The sequence below is a fragment of the Corapipo altera genome, unplaced genomic scaffold (assembly GCF_003945725.1).
Source record: "Corapipo altera isolate COAL_440 unplaced genomic scaffold, ASM394572v1 23, whole genome shotgun sequence".
Classification (NCBI taxonomy): Eukaryota; Metazoa; Chordata; class Aves; order Passeriformes; family Pipridae; genus Corapipo; species Corapipo altera.
The window spans coordinates 8,094,175-8,108,329 of record NW_020884878.1 but is presented as its reverse complement, the minus strand read 5'-3'; positions in this window follow the sequence as shown (position 1 = coordinate 8,108,329).

Sequence of the window (14,155 nt, the reverse complement as noted above, 5' to 3'; positions counted from 1 at the left end):
ATACCGTTTTAGAACATGCTTTTATTCCTCTTTTTTTGTATCCCACCTTTCAACAGCACATCTGAGCACTCAGACAAGATTTTGACCCATATTTCATTGAACAGAAGAGCAAGCTAAATATTATGTAATCATGTTTTAAATTAAAAGATAGTTCATACTACCTTTAATCTTTAAAAAACAGGGGAAACATAGAGGAATTATGCAGGCAGATTAGTTTCCATTTCGTTGTATACACAGCACTCAAATCTATACCCATCAATTCAGGAGTGTTACTCCAGTAGCTGTCTATGCTATGAACATGAAGAACTACTGGAAGGCTTGACAGTTAGGTAACAATAGATACTAGATACATTGAATATGTAATAGATACACAATAGATACATTCTAGATGTATCTTTTATACTCTTTCTGGAGTCACATATTGGTATTACAGTCAAAAAAGTTTCTTTTTCCTGGTCAGCCTATAAAGTCATGGTTGGCTTCCTCAGTCAGTAGGAAAAAAAGTATCAGCAAGGAAATAACAGCAAAAACTGAGTCAAGATGTCCCACCTCTGAGTGGAGTAGGAAGTGGGAAATGGAAAAATCAGTGCTCTCTATCTGAATCCTTTCTCACAACCAGCCAGCCGAAAGTGAGGGAAATTTTAGGAAAGACAACTCAATATAATAAGGCAACCACTTCCACCTGCTGAAAGGCATGCCTAGTTATGGGAAAAAGAACATGAGCGAGAGTCAAGGGAGTGTCCAGAGTTTCACTGCATTAGGTCAGAAAATAATGCCTGCTAGGAAACACCTGAAATTCTGAGGGGTTTGCTAACACATATGGAGTCCTTTGTTTCGCTTGGGGATGAAAGGAAAGCAAAAGAAACAGAACAAGATAACAGAGCACACCAGTTTGGAGAAGCACTATGTGCTCAGCTGTACGTTTCCTGGCTGGAAGGAGGAAATGTGGAATGATCATCCTTTCCCCTTGGCAAAGGGCCCAATCACTGAACAGAAGAAATTAAATAAGTCAGAAGACAAAGCCAAAGAAACTCAAAAGACTTGCTTCTAGTCTTAGAAGAACATGAATCCTGTCTCCAGGGTATGTGTGTTATTCTACACACCGGTATTACAAAGTCTGGCTAGTAGCATCATGCCCTGGAAAGAAGACGACACCGCGAGGTGGAAGTGGTTCATTCCATGTTTGCCACACAAGGATCCTTCTCAGCTATCTCTGCAGAAGCTGCCCATGCCATCCCTGACCTACTTGGAGCTAAAAATGCTCAGTTCTAGTCTTGGAGTGAAAGTTTCTTTGAGACTCTGAGTCTTACGCAGGTTGTAGCTTCCCTTCAGAGAGAAGTGAGAACAAAAACATCTCTGAAATGCTAAAGCTAGCATACAATGTCTGGAAGAGAGAGAAAACTCACAGCTTCACATTTAGTGGCTTGTGAAGGTATTATTCTGAAGAAGTCATATAAATTTAAAAAAAAAAAATAAATAAAAGAGGGGAGGAGTGAGAATTGAAAAGGAACATGGGAACCTGTCAGGCCCAGAAAACCTGCTGATTGCAAACTGAGGACAACAGCAGGAAGGTGGGAGAGGAGTTCTCCACCACGGATGGTAGGTCTAAAGTACTAACCTGAAAGTCTAAGATAAGGGAAGCAGATTGAAGGTAATTATATTTTAAGACTTTAAGAAGCTGAGGATAGAGTCTCAAAGCCATTGCACTACTTCGGCATATCTGTTTGTCAGATTTATGGATCACTTAACTATATCTTTTAGCTATAGCTATATCAGATAAGGCTGTAAGTCGCCATTAAGACCTTCATAAGGTAGCAGAACCAACAACATTTAACAATTCAATCTTTTGCATAGCATCCAGGGTCACCTTATTTAGTAAGTTTAAAGGTGAGGAAATAGGGCAGTACATTTCTGAAGGTGCTGGTTCCCTTTTAACTTTGTAAGTACAGCATAAGTCTTTGTCAATCACCAGTAGGCAAGAAGAGGACTTTGAAAACTCGGTATTATCCATGAGGCCTAGCCTAGATCAGCAAAATAAGGCACAAATGCAGAGAGTAACCCATATGCTTAATGCTAGCTGCCAGAGCTGCTGTTCTTTACAACCAGCATTAGAGTGATGACAGGTCCTTGAAGGAGAATAGAGCCAATTTTACAATGATACATTCACAGGATACCATGTCATCATCTGCATGTATGTTTAAATTTCACTGCTGGGGAAGCCTTTCATGCTTAAATTCAAGTGGAGAAAAAGACTTTGGGGAAGAAACCACCCATCATTCAGTAATTTTTCCCCTGAACAATAGAGCAAATTAAATGAATGTGTGAAATAATAATAAGCAAATCATTACATTTGCCCCAGAAAAAAGGAAAAGGGCAAAATAAAATGCATATAATATAATGAAACATCACAAAACACTATATGCTATGAGAATTGGTTGTTCAGAATAAATGCAGGCAACAGTATTTAAAAATTAAAAGAACCAAGAAGAAACATATCACATATAAGTGGTCAGCAGTGGTTGCTGTGCAAACTCATAATTTTTATCTGAGTACAAATAACCAGCATGTTCATATTTTGAGAATGGGAAAAGACAGAAATTAGGTAGTTTCTAATGCTGGTAGAGTCAACTCTGCAGCTGTAAAGCATGTGCAAATGGAGATACCTCTCAGGTTTGTCTAACTTCAAACATAACCAGCAGTAACATTGCTAAAAGTTTAAAGTCAATAAAGTAGCTTTATTTAACCTCCTCCTGTTATCCAGTGCAATTATGATAATCCTACCAAGTATTGTTTTATAACAGAAAAAAAGCTTATATTCATTTTCTAGCAATCATGTTAAAAATGTATCTGATAGTCACAAGAATACAGACACAGAGATACGGAGAAATTAAATTGCTTATTTTGTGCACTCAGCAATAAGCAACATTTCCAAACAAGTGCAGTTTGGAAAGCACACGCACCTTTACTTGGGGAGAAGAGTCAGCTCTTTACACCTGAATAATGAGCCATAGTGAAACAATCATAGCAACAATAATCTCAAATTTGTGTCCCCCTAAAGCCATGAGCATAAAACTAACCAGTATCCTACTTACATTCACTTCCTGATTATATCCCACACGTGTGGAGAAATCTCACTCCTAGTCCAGTGCAGGAGGTGCTGTGCTGGGCAGCTGCGGACCCCAACCATCCCTAGCCCAAATCCTCTCACGTTCAGGAATCCACATTTCTTACAGCTCATCTCTAAGAAGAATCACTTGCACGTACATCCCTGTTTGTCTTTAGGTAAAAAAGTAAAAAGAGGGGAGATTTCTGCATGACATTTCTTTCCATCTATTCTCACTGAGCAGCTTCTTCTGTAATGTAGGATCTGAGAACATGCTCAGAGTAACTTTTCATGCTGGAGATACAAGCTATTATGTATACCTGTATTCACACACTTTGAACCCTTATACACATGTTTACAAGCACTATCACAAATTTATATCCACTTCATTTTTAAAGGCCCTCATAGTAGAGGTGTGGGGTGGTTGCTAAACATAAATGCCTCAAACTGTTTTCTGTTAACAAGGCCTGGTCCCTCAACCCTTTGTCTAGCAAAGTACCCATTATTTTAAATAAGTTTGTGGTATGACATACCTGAACCCTTTTCTAACTCCTAAAGGGAAAGTGCAAGCAGTAGAGCGGCTAGTCAAAAAAATAAGAGTTGAATATGCAACTTAAATAATGAGGAAAAAGAAATAAAAAGAGAGAAAAAAAAAAAAAAGAAGAAAAGAACAAAACAAGAACAACAAAAATAACCTAAATTTTCATCCAAACTGGGAGTAAGCAGTTCAGGAAGCAAACTAGACAGCAGCTAATATGTTATCAGAGCAATGAAATCAGCAACAAAGATCAAAATGCTGTCCCAGCATAGTAGTGTTGATAATGTCTGTCTTTTTGAGCCCATGCTCAAAAAGACCACAGCAGTAATCTTGGTGCAACATATCCAATCAGCAGCAGTTTACTAGCAGAGTGCCACAGGAAACCCTCACATTTATCAGCTCTGTTCCCTCATCAGTGTATGTCACTGAACTCCATAGAAGCTAGATCTGTGTTAATTTATCAGCAAATCAGAAAGAGAATAAAAACATAACTTCCATCTTCTTTTTGGGTCATTTATTTCCTTCATTCCTTTAATTTTAATGTTCATGATAAAATGCAAATGTTTGTACCTTGAAATTCTGGAAAGAAAATGAAGAAAAAGATAAATCCAGATTGAACTCATGTTTGGTACGAGTATAAGCCCTGTTTCTATGGTCAACCCAGTAGGGCAGACACTCTGACTCACTGAGTTCTCTCGTCTGCCCGAAGATCTGTTCACCACAATCAAACTGGGGGAACTTTCCAGCACCTCCCTAGAACACAGTCTCCAAATTACATTTTATTCCTATGATAAAGGAAGGTTGTGTCCAGGGCAAAGAGGGTTGTTTCTCCCCTCAGAAGTTCTCACTTGAAGAAGCTGATTGAAGTGCAGTAAATGTGCAAAATAGTTCATATGAAATGTAAACCAAAACCAGGAAGAATTGCGCTCTGGATTTGCAGGGAACAGAACCTGGTGTCTTCATGAATTCATTGCCTGTATCCCAACTGTCTATTTTACTTACTGGATTTTACTTACTGGCTAGTACATATCAGCATATCCCCACAGAAGTAGAAGCCATACACCTTCTGATCAAGTTTATTTAATGAAATTGTTAAAGTTTAAAAGATATTTAATCAGATGGATATTGAAGTTGAGACAGAAAAGTTAAACTACTTCAACAAAATCAAGAAAATTAACATACTTTTCTGCATCTGAGAAGACACATAGCTCAGTGCAATTTCACCAGTACGTGTCAGTGTGCAACAGTGGTTATTACCACACAAACAGTATTGCATGATAGCTCAAAGCCATGCAAAGAAAAGCATCTAGCTGAAACCAAAGGAGATGGCAGCGTGTAATGCACCCACACTGTATAAATAGCACATGGTTTACAAGCTAGGCTGGATAGCTCTGCTAGTTCAGTAACGAACACAAGTGGTCAGGGCATTGCATCTCGGATGAAAAGCAACTGCCCTGGAGCCAGTGTCCTTAACATTATGGTGGGTTAGTGTTAACACAAAGGGAAAGGTGTCACCTGCAAAGTCAGCAACACCTGCTTCTGCAGAATGAAAATCAGGTTGTTTGCTGGAAATCTCTTCTTCAGTAGTGACCTGACCTTACTTATGGGTCATATTCAGATCAAAGCACAGGCTAAGATGGCATGTTCAGAACAGAAAGTGAAAGGAGAAGGAAGAGAAGCATGACTTCTCTTTTTTATCCCAAAGCCAGAAACCAAAGTTGTTCTTTGTGCTATCATTATGTAATACTTAAGTTACAAGAAGACAGCATTGTTTTTCCTTGTATTTATCCACTTCTTCGCAAAACCAATTCAAATATATATATATTTTTTTTATTACAGTATTTTAAAATGTTTTCATAGAAGTCTACTTCATAAACTAACATTCTGGAACATTTTTTATTTCTGTTTTGATACCAAGGAAGAAATCCACCAAATCAGTTCCTTGTATCTCAGAGAACTATTGCAAGGTCTGTCTGGAGAACATGTGAAATGTGACATGCCAACATTTGTTCTGTTTGAGCATGCTGTACTTGAAGCCAGACCTGCACAGGAAACAAAGATCAGAGCTCAGTTCTGTATGCCTCTTACCTAGGAGTTCTGAAAAACAGAAAGAAGAAAAAAAACAACTGTCAAGAACAAATCATAAAAAAGTAGATATAAATCAAACTGGTGAGCACAAATCATACCTAAATAGTTTGTCTATGATGATAGTATCAGAAAGATAAAGAATGAATGGTTAATTTTAACTTCCTTTAATTCCAGTTTAAAAAGTGGCTGTGGTAGGACAGTAACTACACACGAAACAAAAGGTCCTTGTGATAAAGTTATGCTCCTAAATACAGACCATTGAGTCAATTAATGTTTACTTAAGTACTTGTCATCTGAAGCAGCAGCAAAGAAAACCATCAACATAACCAAAATCTTGTGACATCAATTTGCATCCAGTTCCATGTGCATGTTTATTTTCAATCAGGATCAATCAGGAAGGAAAATAATCAATGAAGTCTCAGTCATGAGTGGTATTTGGCCATCTGGGGGCCCCAGTTTCTCTCGGCCTGCATTGGAGGCAAAGAAAAAAAAATTTTTCAAGAGCACGGAGAAGCTCCATATGGTTGAGATCAAAGGTGTTGCTGGGTGCATGGTTCTGCTTTATTGCCAGGCACTGCTGTTAATTAGAAAACAAGATCAGAGGCAGTATTAAAATCCAATTAAATTGATATGAACAGATTGCCAAGTGATGTTCACTAATGTATAATTGAGCACCATGCAAATTTCGGTGGCTGCCTTTTGTTTTTTCTCCCCTCACTCTGGAATGAATGATGAAGCTATGAAGTTTTTCCTCATTGTAAAAGATAAACAAGTTAATGCACTGATCTAGGGGGTATTGCTTCAGTGATTGATGAAAATGAGAGTGGAATATTAACGTGTGACTTTTGGGGGGCTTCTTTTATAATCTTATTTTGTTCTTCATTCTTTTATTATTGTTGTTGTTGTTATTCTTGTTATGGTGGTATCCAAGAACATGCTTAGATCCTTCATCATTCCATCATTTCACATACAGAGAAAGTTCTTTTGGAGCTGGAGATTTGATTCAAACAATTACAAAACCATGAATATTTCAAGCGACAGGCCTGCTACTGCTGGAAATTAACTTTCCAAGAACTATACGGACTTTATACCGTATATCTTTGTTTAGAATCCACATCTTCTATTAAATTTAATTACTTCCCTGTGCAGCTTTATATTGAGGGCGACTTCAAAACGAGGGCAGCAGCTATTAAATTTAATTACTTTCCCCTGCGGCTTGCATAGTAAAGGTGCGTGGTTAAGGTGCAGCTGCTAAAGGAGGGTAGCTTCTGAACAAAGATCTACAATATTTATACCATATATATATTTCCTTTTCCCTGTCTATCAGTCTTTAAAATGTACACTTCATGTACGTATGCATGCATATAATGCAGGTATGTACTAAGTGAAATTATTAAATGTAAAGTGCTAACTTTTAAGTTAAGACTGTAATACCTTAAATGCATTTCTGTTTCTTTCTCTCTTTAAGTGCCTCACATGGTTCCATTCACAATTTTTCAGAAATTCAATGTGACTAGTCTTAATGTAGAATAAAATTCCAGGATGAAAAATTCATTGAAAAAGCTGAAGAAATGCTGAAGTCTTTCGAAAAAAATGCATTTTTGTGTAGAACCTACCATAAGGAATAAATGGAGATAACTATGATCCTTGCAAAGCTAATGTATTTATATTACAGTGTTTCATCTAATCTATCATTTACTAACTATCAAGATGTATTAGTGTAAATGCTGGTTTTAAAAGCAGGATCAAAAGTAACATATAAAAAACCAATAAATCGACCAGGGTAGTGTCTGACATGGTGTTCATGAGATATTTGTGGAGCTTTCAGAAGTTGTTTAAATTGTATTAAAAGAAGAACACATTTAATCAAATAATGTTGGTTGTACATGTGAACAGATTAACTGAACTGCTGTTGCAGTTGTGCTTGCAGGGAGATATGAAGTTGTGTTTGCCTTACCTGTGCTCATCAGTCAGGGAGTACAATGAAAGCAATGTGGTTGTTGTAGGCAGAGGAGAGGATGGGCAGCACCAAAGAGTTCAGGGTCTAACCTCCTTGTTCCATTTTAGGTAAACACCAGGGGACTTTAAGCTGTCAACACAAACTCATCACAGTGTTCCCCATATCACTTTCAGTTAATGCACCCACTGCCCACACAAGGCTGAGAGCAGAGGTAGGAGTTTGTATAGCATCACTATCTTAGAACTTAACAAAAATCCTTTGAAAAATTAATGTAAAACACTGGAAATTCTGTTACAGTAAAGCAAACAAAGAAGCTATGATGTGTTTTATGCATTCCAAAAATAATTTTGAAGAACCTGATGTCAACCCATCATTAGTGGAACAGGAAATGGTACTTGGAACTTACTGAAGTTTCTGCCCAAACATTTTAAAAAGTAGCTTTATGGAAACAGGGAAGTTATTGTAGCTCACTACTTATTCCCTAACAAAAAGTATGCTTTTACATCAAGAATTGCAATGCTGATCAGAAAAAAATTATCTGGTCAAAATTCTGTGTGTAAACACAGTGTTATAGACGTTTTGTTACAAGACTTAAAAATCAGGGTCTAAAAATAAACAAAAAAAAAAAGGAAAAACAAATGGAGGAAAGACTTTCCATGCCCTTTTTCCATCATTCTTTTCCAAAATTAAAAGGATATAATATAAAATGAAAAACTAAAGGCATTTTCATTAGTTTAGTACGACAATTTAAGGGAATTGGGGATTTCTCTTTGTCTTTCCCTTCCACTTTGTTATCAATTTTTCTGTTTCTCTTTCTTCAAGTAAAGACTGAGTAGAGAAATGAAGGGGAAAGTGTTACAGGGAGGAATAAACTATTGCTATGAAAAATGTTGTTTAAATCTGTCATGTTTTTCCCAGCAACAGTACAATACTTGAGAATATTGCACCAAAAAATTCTAAAGGAGTAAATAAATAAGAAAACCCTTATGATGCATACTTAACACCTTTGTATTTCTGCTTTATTGTTTCAGAATGCTCCTGTAAAAACCATCTTGACATGTCATTGAAAAATATTGCTTTAACATCTCCTTGCCTAACAGAAACTTTTGATTAAGATGTTAGTCAACTGTGCTAGAGGATCCATAACTCATTCCTTGCCAAATGCCTAAGTTCAGTACAAGGACTTTATTGATAAATAGATTTTTCAAATAATTATAAAGAGAGATGAACCCCAGTCCTGAATTAGAACACACTGTGTGATTCCTCTTTATAGGTTTGGAAGTACAGTAAAATGCAAAGAAAGCAAGAGTTTTGCCTGAGAGCACTTTTCATTTGTTCTGTCCTTTGGGGAAAAACATGCATAGTTATTTGTTGTCTGTTTATACATCTGTTGGTTCCTTGGATCCTCACTGTGATGTCAAAGAATTACTGTAATACAGAAAAAGGGGAAAAGAATGAAGAGGAGGAGCAATTAGTGGAGGAAAGACAATGAAACATGTAACTCAAGAAAAGTGATCATCAATTTACCCACAGTTATATTAATGTGGTGTCTGAGACAACAAATATCCTTCCAAGACCTTACAGAAGGAGATGGTAGCTGTTACAGATGTGTGATGTTCTTGCAGTAAGTCTATGATACTGATTGTAATTTAGCCATAGTGGTGCTGTGGTCACAGAGGTTAACCCAGTTAACTCATTTCATGTTAGCTGAGTCTTTCTGCATAGCATGGCACTGAGCAATGAAGACTAGCCTGGAGGAGCATTTCTGCATGTGAAAACATGTACAGATGTGGACCTTTTGAAAGAGACCACAGAAATTTATAACGATGAGGGAAAATCAAGCTGGTGAGATCACATGCCTAGTTGAGGTAAAATAAAAGTAAAATTTGCAGTGATAACAACTCTAACTCCTTGCAATAGCTGACATCTAAAATAGAGGATTTGTTATGTCACCATATAATACAATCCCAGGTCTATTAAATAAATGACTATATGTTGACTTCAGTGTGCTCTGAATGCTCTTCCATTTTCAAACTGTAGCGAAATATGTTTTCTGGCTGTGGGAAGGTACAGGTATTGTTCTCACTTTTTTTTTAATTTTTTTTCACTGAGTAGAGCAACTAGATTCAAGGTAATGTCTTGTTCTGGTTTAGGTCCCTCCCTCTCTATGGTCAAATGAAGAGAATATGTTTAAAATTAATTTCTTCATAACTAGTCAGCACGGCAATTGGTGCAGATATAATGGACAAGCTCTTCTCCACTTTCTTAGGGCAAGTGTTCCCCTTTTAACTTTATGCTTCATAATCGCCCAAGCTTTACATATTGGATGACAAGGATAAATTAATACTACTCTGTCAGTGGCTCCACTGAGAAGTTTGCCTTTAATAGAAAGCTAACTGCTGATCTTTAGACACAAAGCCCAGGAATCTATCAGCAGAGTTCAAAATTAGCTGAGATCTTACAGCCCCAGGCCACCCTGGTAACTAATGGCAATTTTACAATCATGTTTTTGCTTGATGGGCTAGTAGTAAGAGGGACCACAATCATGACCCAAATCTAAGAAAAAGGCCTCCAGGCCCAGCTTTTTGTCAGATTATGGCTTTACTTACCTAAGCTGGTTTTATCTTATTACAGTGTGTAAGCTGTGGTAAGCTTGATACGGACAGGATGGAAGAAAAGAAATCGACCCAACCTTAGCAGGGTATTAATCACAGGCAAAAGGTTGGGAGAGAGGATTTGGGGTATAAATCAGCATCACCCCTGCTGGTCACTACTTGATGAACTACAGATTTGAATCCAATTTTGCCTTATCATATTCAATTGGAAATTGTCAAACACAGTAAATAAGACAAAGCATTTCTATTTTGAAAATAAGTTTCCCAGCTGAACACTTTGGTTTTTATACTTTACTCATAGTTGTTTTTAGGAAGTTTACAAAGAAGAAAAACTCCTCTAAATAAAAAAAATTTCACTGCTTACTTCTGGAATGATTTTTAAATTTTTAACTTATGACTACATAACATGCAAACTTCTGAGGGGAAAAGATGTCATCTTGCTTTCATTTGCCAGCTGCTTTTCAATTACAAGGAACCAAGTAGGAATTTCTGAGTTGAAACAGTGGTAAAAATTCAATGTTGAATATTTTCAATTAAAGCAAAATCACTATTTTTTTGTGTGTTGTAAGGTGTTGCAGGATAGAAACAAATATCCCAACCATCTCTAATTTTCAGAAATTAACATGACGTGAGCCTTTGGATAACTGTTTCTGCTCTGCATAGAAAGGAAAAACATAAAGTTTTAGAGATATTCAGAATATGTTTCCAAAGAGCATTAGATTGCATATTGCAAACTCCCTTTTAGTAGATTCACGTTTCTGCTGAGGTCAAAAATCTCTTTGACTAAAATTTCTCCTTTAAACTTCCAGGATTCGGGTGGAGGGACAAGTTAACTACTAGAAAGAGTGTTTTTGGGGGAAAACTGACTTCCAGATAATGCATGCAAGAGTATAATAGACAAGGAAAAGGGTGATAGGACGCATGGGAAATCTATTTAAACAGTGTTAGTACAAGAAAGGGGATGGTTATGTTGCATGTTTTTCTACTAGAAAAATACAGGCCAGAGTTACTAGTAAGTAGAGAGAAATTATGGAAAGTGTGGGCCTGTGGGAATGAGATGCAGTCCTTGTCGCTGATCTCAGGCACACATTTTTTCTGTGATTAGGTTTCTTCAGCTGTAAATAAAATTCAACTCTATCTACCTAATATCTCAGTACTGTAAGAATTAACATTTATGAAGTGTCCTATCACCCAGGACTATAAGACAGCATAACTATAAGTTACTACTGACAGCAAAAGGTAGAGATTCAGCAGAGATTTACTCTTTACATACCTAGGCTGAGCTATGCATTGCTTATCAAATCAAATAATGTAGATTATGTCTTTGTATTACCCAATCTCAACAAGCTATTTTCTTTACCCACTTTGTGCTTGCTTTGTCTCTCTATATTTCCCTTAAACATCTTCTACAACCACTTTAACTCAGAACATGGAAGAAGAAGAACTTAGTCTAAGAAACTAGCATTGTGATTCCTACTGTTCCTATGGCTTCTGTCCTATTCTTAAATTGTAAATTTTGGGAGTCCAGGATATTAATTTTGTTCTCCATTTCTACAGCACATTAATAAGCTGATCCATAGCTGTTCTCCAGAACCAAAAGGAACAACAACATTGATAAGGACAAGAAGACAAAACTATTTCATTAATATATCCAGACAAGTAGAAAAATAATCCTGATCATCACAAGGCAACAGAAATTTCACTGTGTCCCTTTTGTGTGAGACTGTATTATTTTTATTTAAATATATTTGCAATGACAGGTAGTTGAAAAGATTTCTAACTTGGTAAACCCCAAAGGTATTGTTCATCTGAACTTTGTCCACATTTGGGTGCAATATATTGTTCATAACAGCCAAAAAAAGAGCCATCTTCAACAGCTCAGGCCCACTACAAATGCTTCCACCAAGCCAGTTTTCAGGAAGAAACAGGCAATGGACATTGAGGCAGCAAGCGTAACTCAGAGTCCTTTTCTTGCCACAATGACACCTAAAGGCAGCATGTTCACACGTAGAAATACAAGCAGGTCTGTAAATGTGCGTTCTCGAGTAAGTTGACTGGTTATCACAGATTAACAGAGAGCTGTTACCACATGAGCTGCAGGGAACAACCTGTGGACTGCTGAAGTTGAGACAACTCTGATCCAGTATTTGAAAGTTTCCTACTAGAAGTAGGAAACCGGTCAACAAAGTCACAGATTGATTGGCTGTCCTTTAAAATTATCATCACCTCTTAGAAGTCCTTTCCTAGACATTGGTTTATTCTCCTGGAGTTTGTTTGGTTATAAAAAACAGTGAACATTTATTTTTGTCACTCACAGAGGAGCTAGGACTGTGAACTCACACAAGAGTGGGTTTATTGAGAAAGAAGTTGCCATTCAAAAGTTGAACTGTGGTTCAACTATTTTGGAAAAACACAGGCAGATGACACAGTGCTTTTCTTCATAGTGAATAGGCTTGATGGCTATTGCAACAAAACTGAAGATTTATCTAAATGATCATACACTTCCTGGTATCTGTGGGATGAAGTGAGGAAAGAACAAGGATGTCTGGTGAGACAGGTGAAAACTTTAATAGCAGGTGGTACATTTGATAAATTTTTTCAAATTAATTCTGCGGCATGAATGAGAATTACTCACCTGTACATTTTCAAGCAATATATGAGCACAGTGACTAATGCCAAAATCAAAATGAGGCACCTCTTACTTACACACCCTGCCCACATGTTTGGTTAGGTTCAGAAATACCAGCCTGATCTCAGTGGCCTGATCTCAGATCCACTCACCTACTCCCAGCCTTGGAAGCCAGGGCAAATTTGATGGCTGCTGACTAAGTAAACTCTGTGGGAGTATGTCATTCAGACACAGATGGTGTTAGTCCTCCTAAACTAATGAGAGCTTGGCAATTATGAGGGGGACAGGAACTGGGGGAGTCGTGGCTAACCCCAAACAGAAAGGCAGCACTCAGCAGTGGATTCCAGGAGAAAGAAACTCTGATACCAAAGACAGATTTTCTGCAATTTTTGCTTGTTAGTAGGATTCAATAATTGAGATTGTTTAAAAAAAAATTACTGAATCAACACTTCCTTTTTCAAATGACACAGCTCTTTTAAAGAGAAAGGCACAGTCTGCTGGTGTTGTCAGTGTCCTCCGGTTCTGCTAAGAGGCAAATAGTCATGAAGAAGAAGCCAGAACATAGTTTGCACTAGCATCAACTATCAATCTGGCTGCTCCATAGACATTGGTAGTTGCACCAAACAACCTTTCTGATATTTCAATAGTAGCCTTTCCTGGACACATTCTGTCCTTTTGATTCTGGGAGGATGGGTTTGATCTGTCAAATCCACCTGCCAGGTGAAGAACTCACATTGATTTCTTGGATGTCTGAAGAGGACAGGGGCCAGGATCCTGTTTGCTTTCAGTAGAGCTTAGATTTCTTTGACTCCAGACTCATTTCCTCATAAAAGGAGACCTGGAGGTATGAGTCAACAGCCATTGAGGGCAGTGGAGAGATCCTCATCAATTTCGTTGGAGCCTTGCCCAGACTCTAATTAACCAACTAAATGGCCTTCCTAACAAGGGCACAAAAAAAAAAAAAAAAAGGCCTACTCAAGTGCTCCAGAAATATATAGAAAACTAAAATTAACAAATTACCCCAGGAAGAGTGGTGGTAATCAGTGATAGGGAAATCTTTGGAGAAGCTTTAAAGTTTTTTCAAACATTATTTTTAGCAACCACCCTAGAAATTCCTGACTTTTTTTACATAATTTTGAATTCTGCTCTTGTATTGTTTATCCCTCCAGTTATCTGCTTTCGAATATGGATGAATCTGCTGATTGAAAATTAAATATAAATA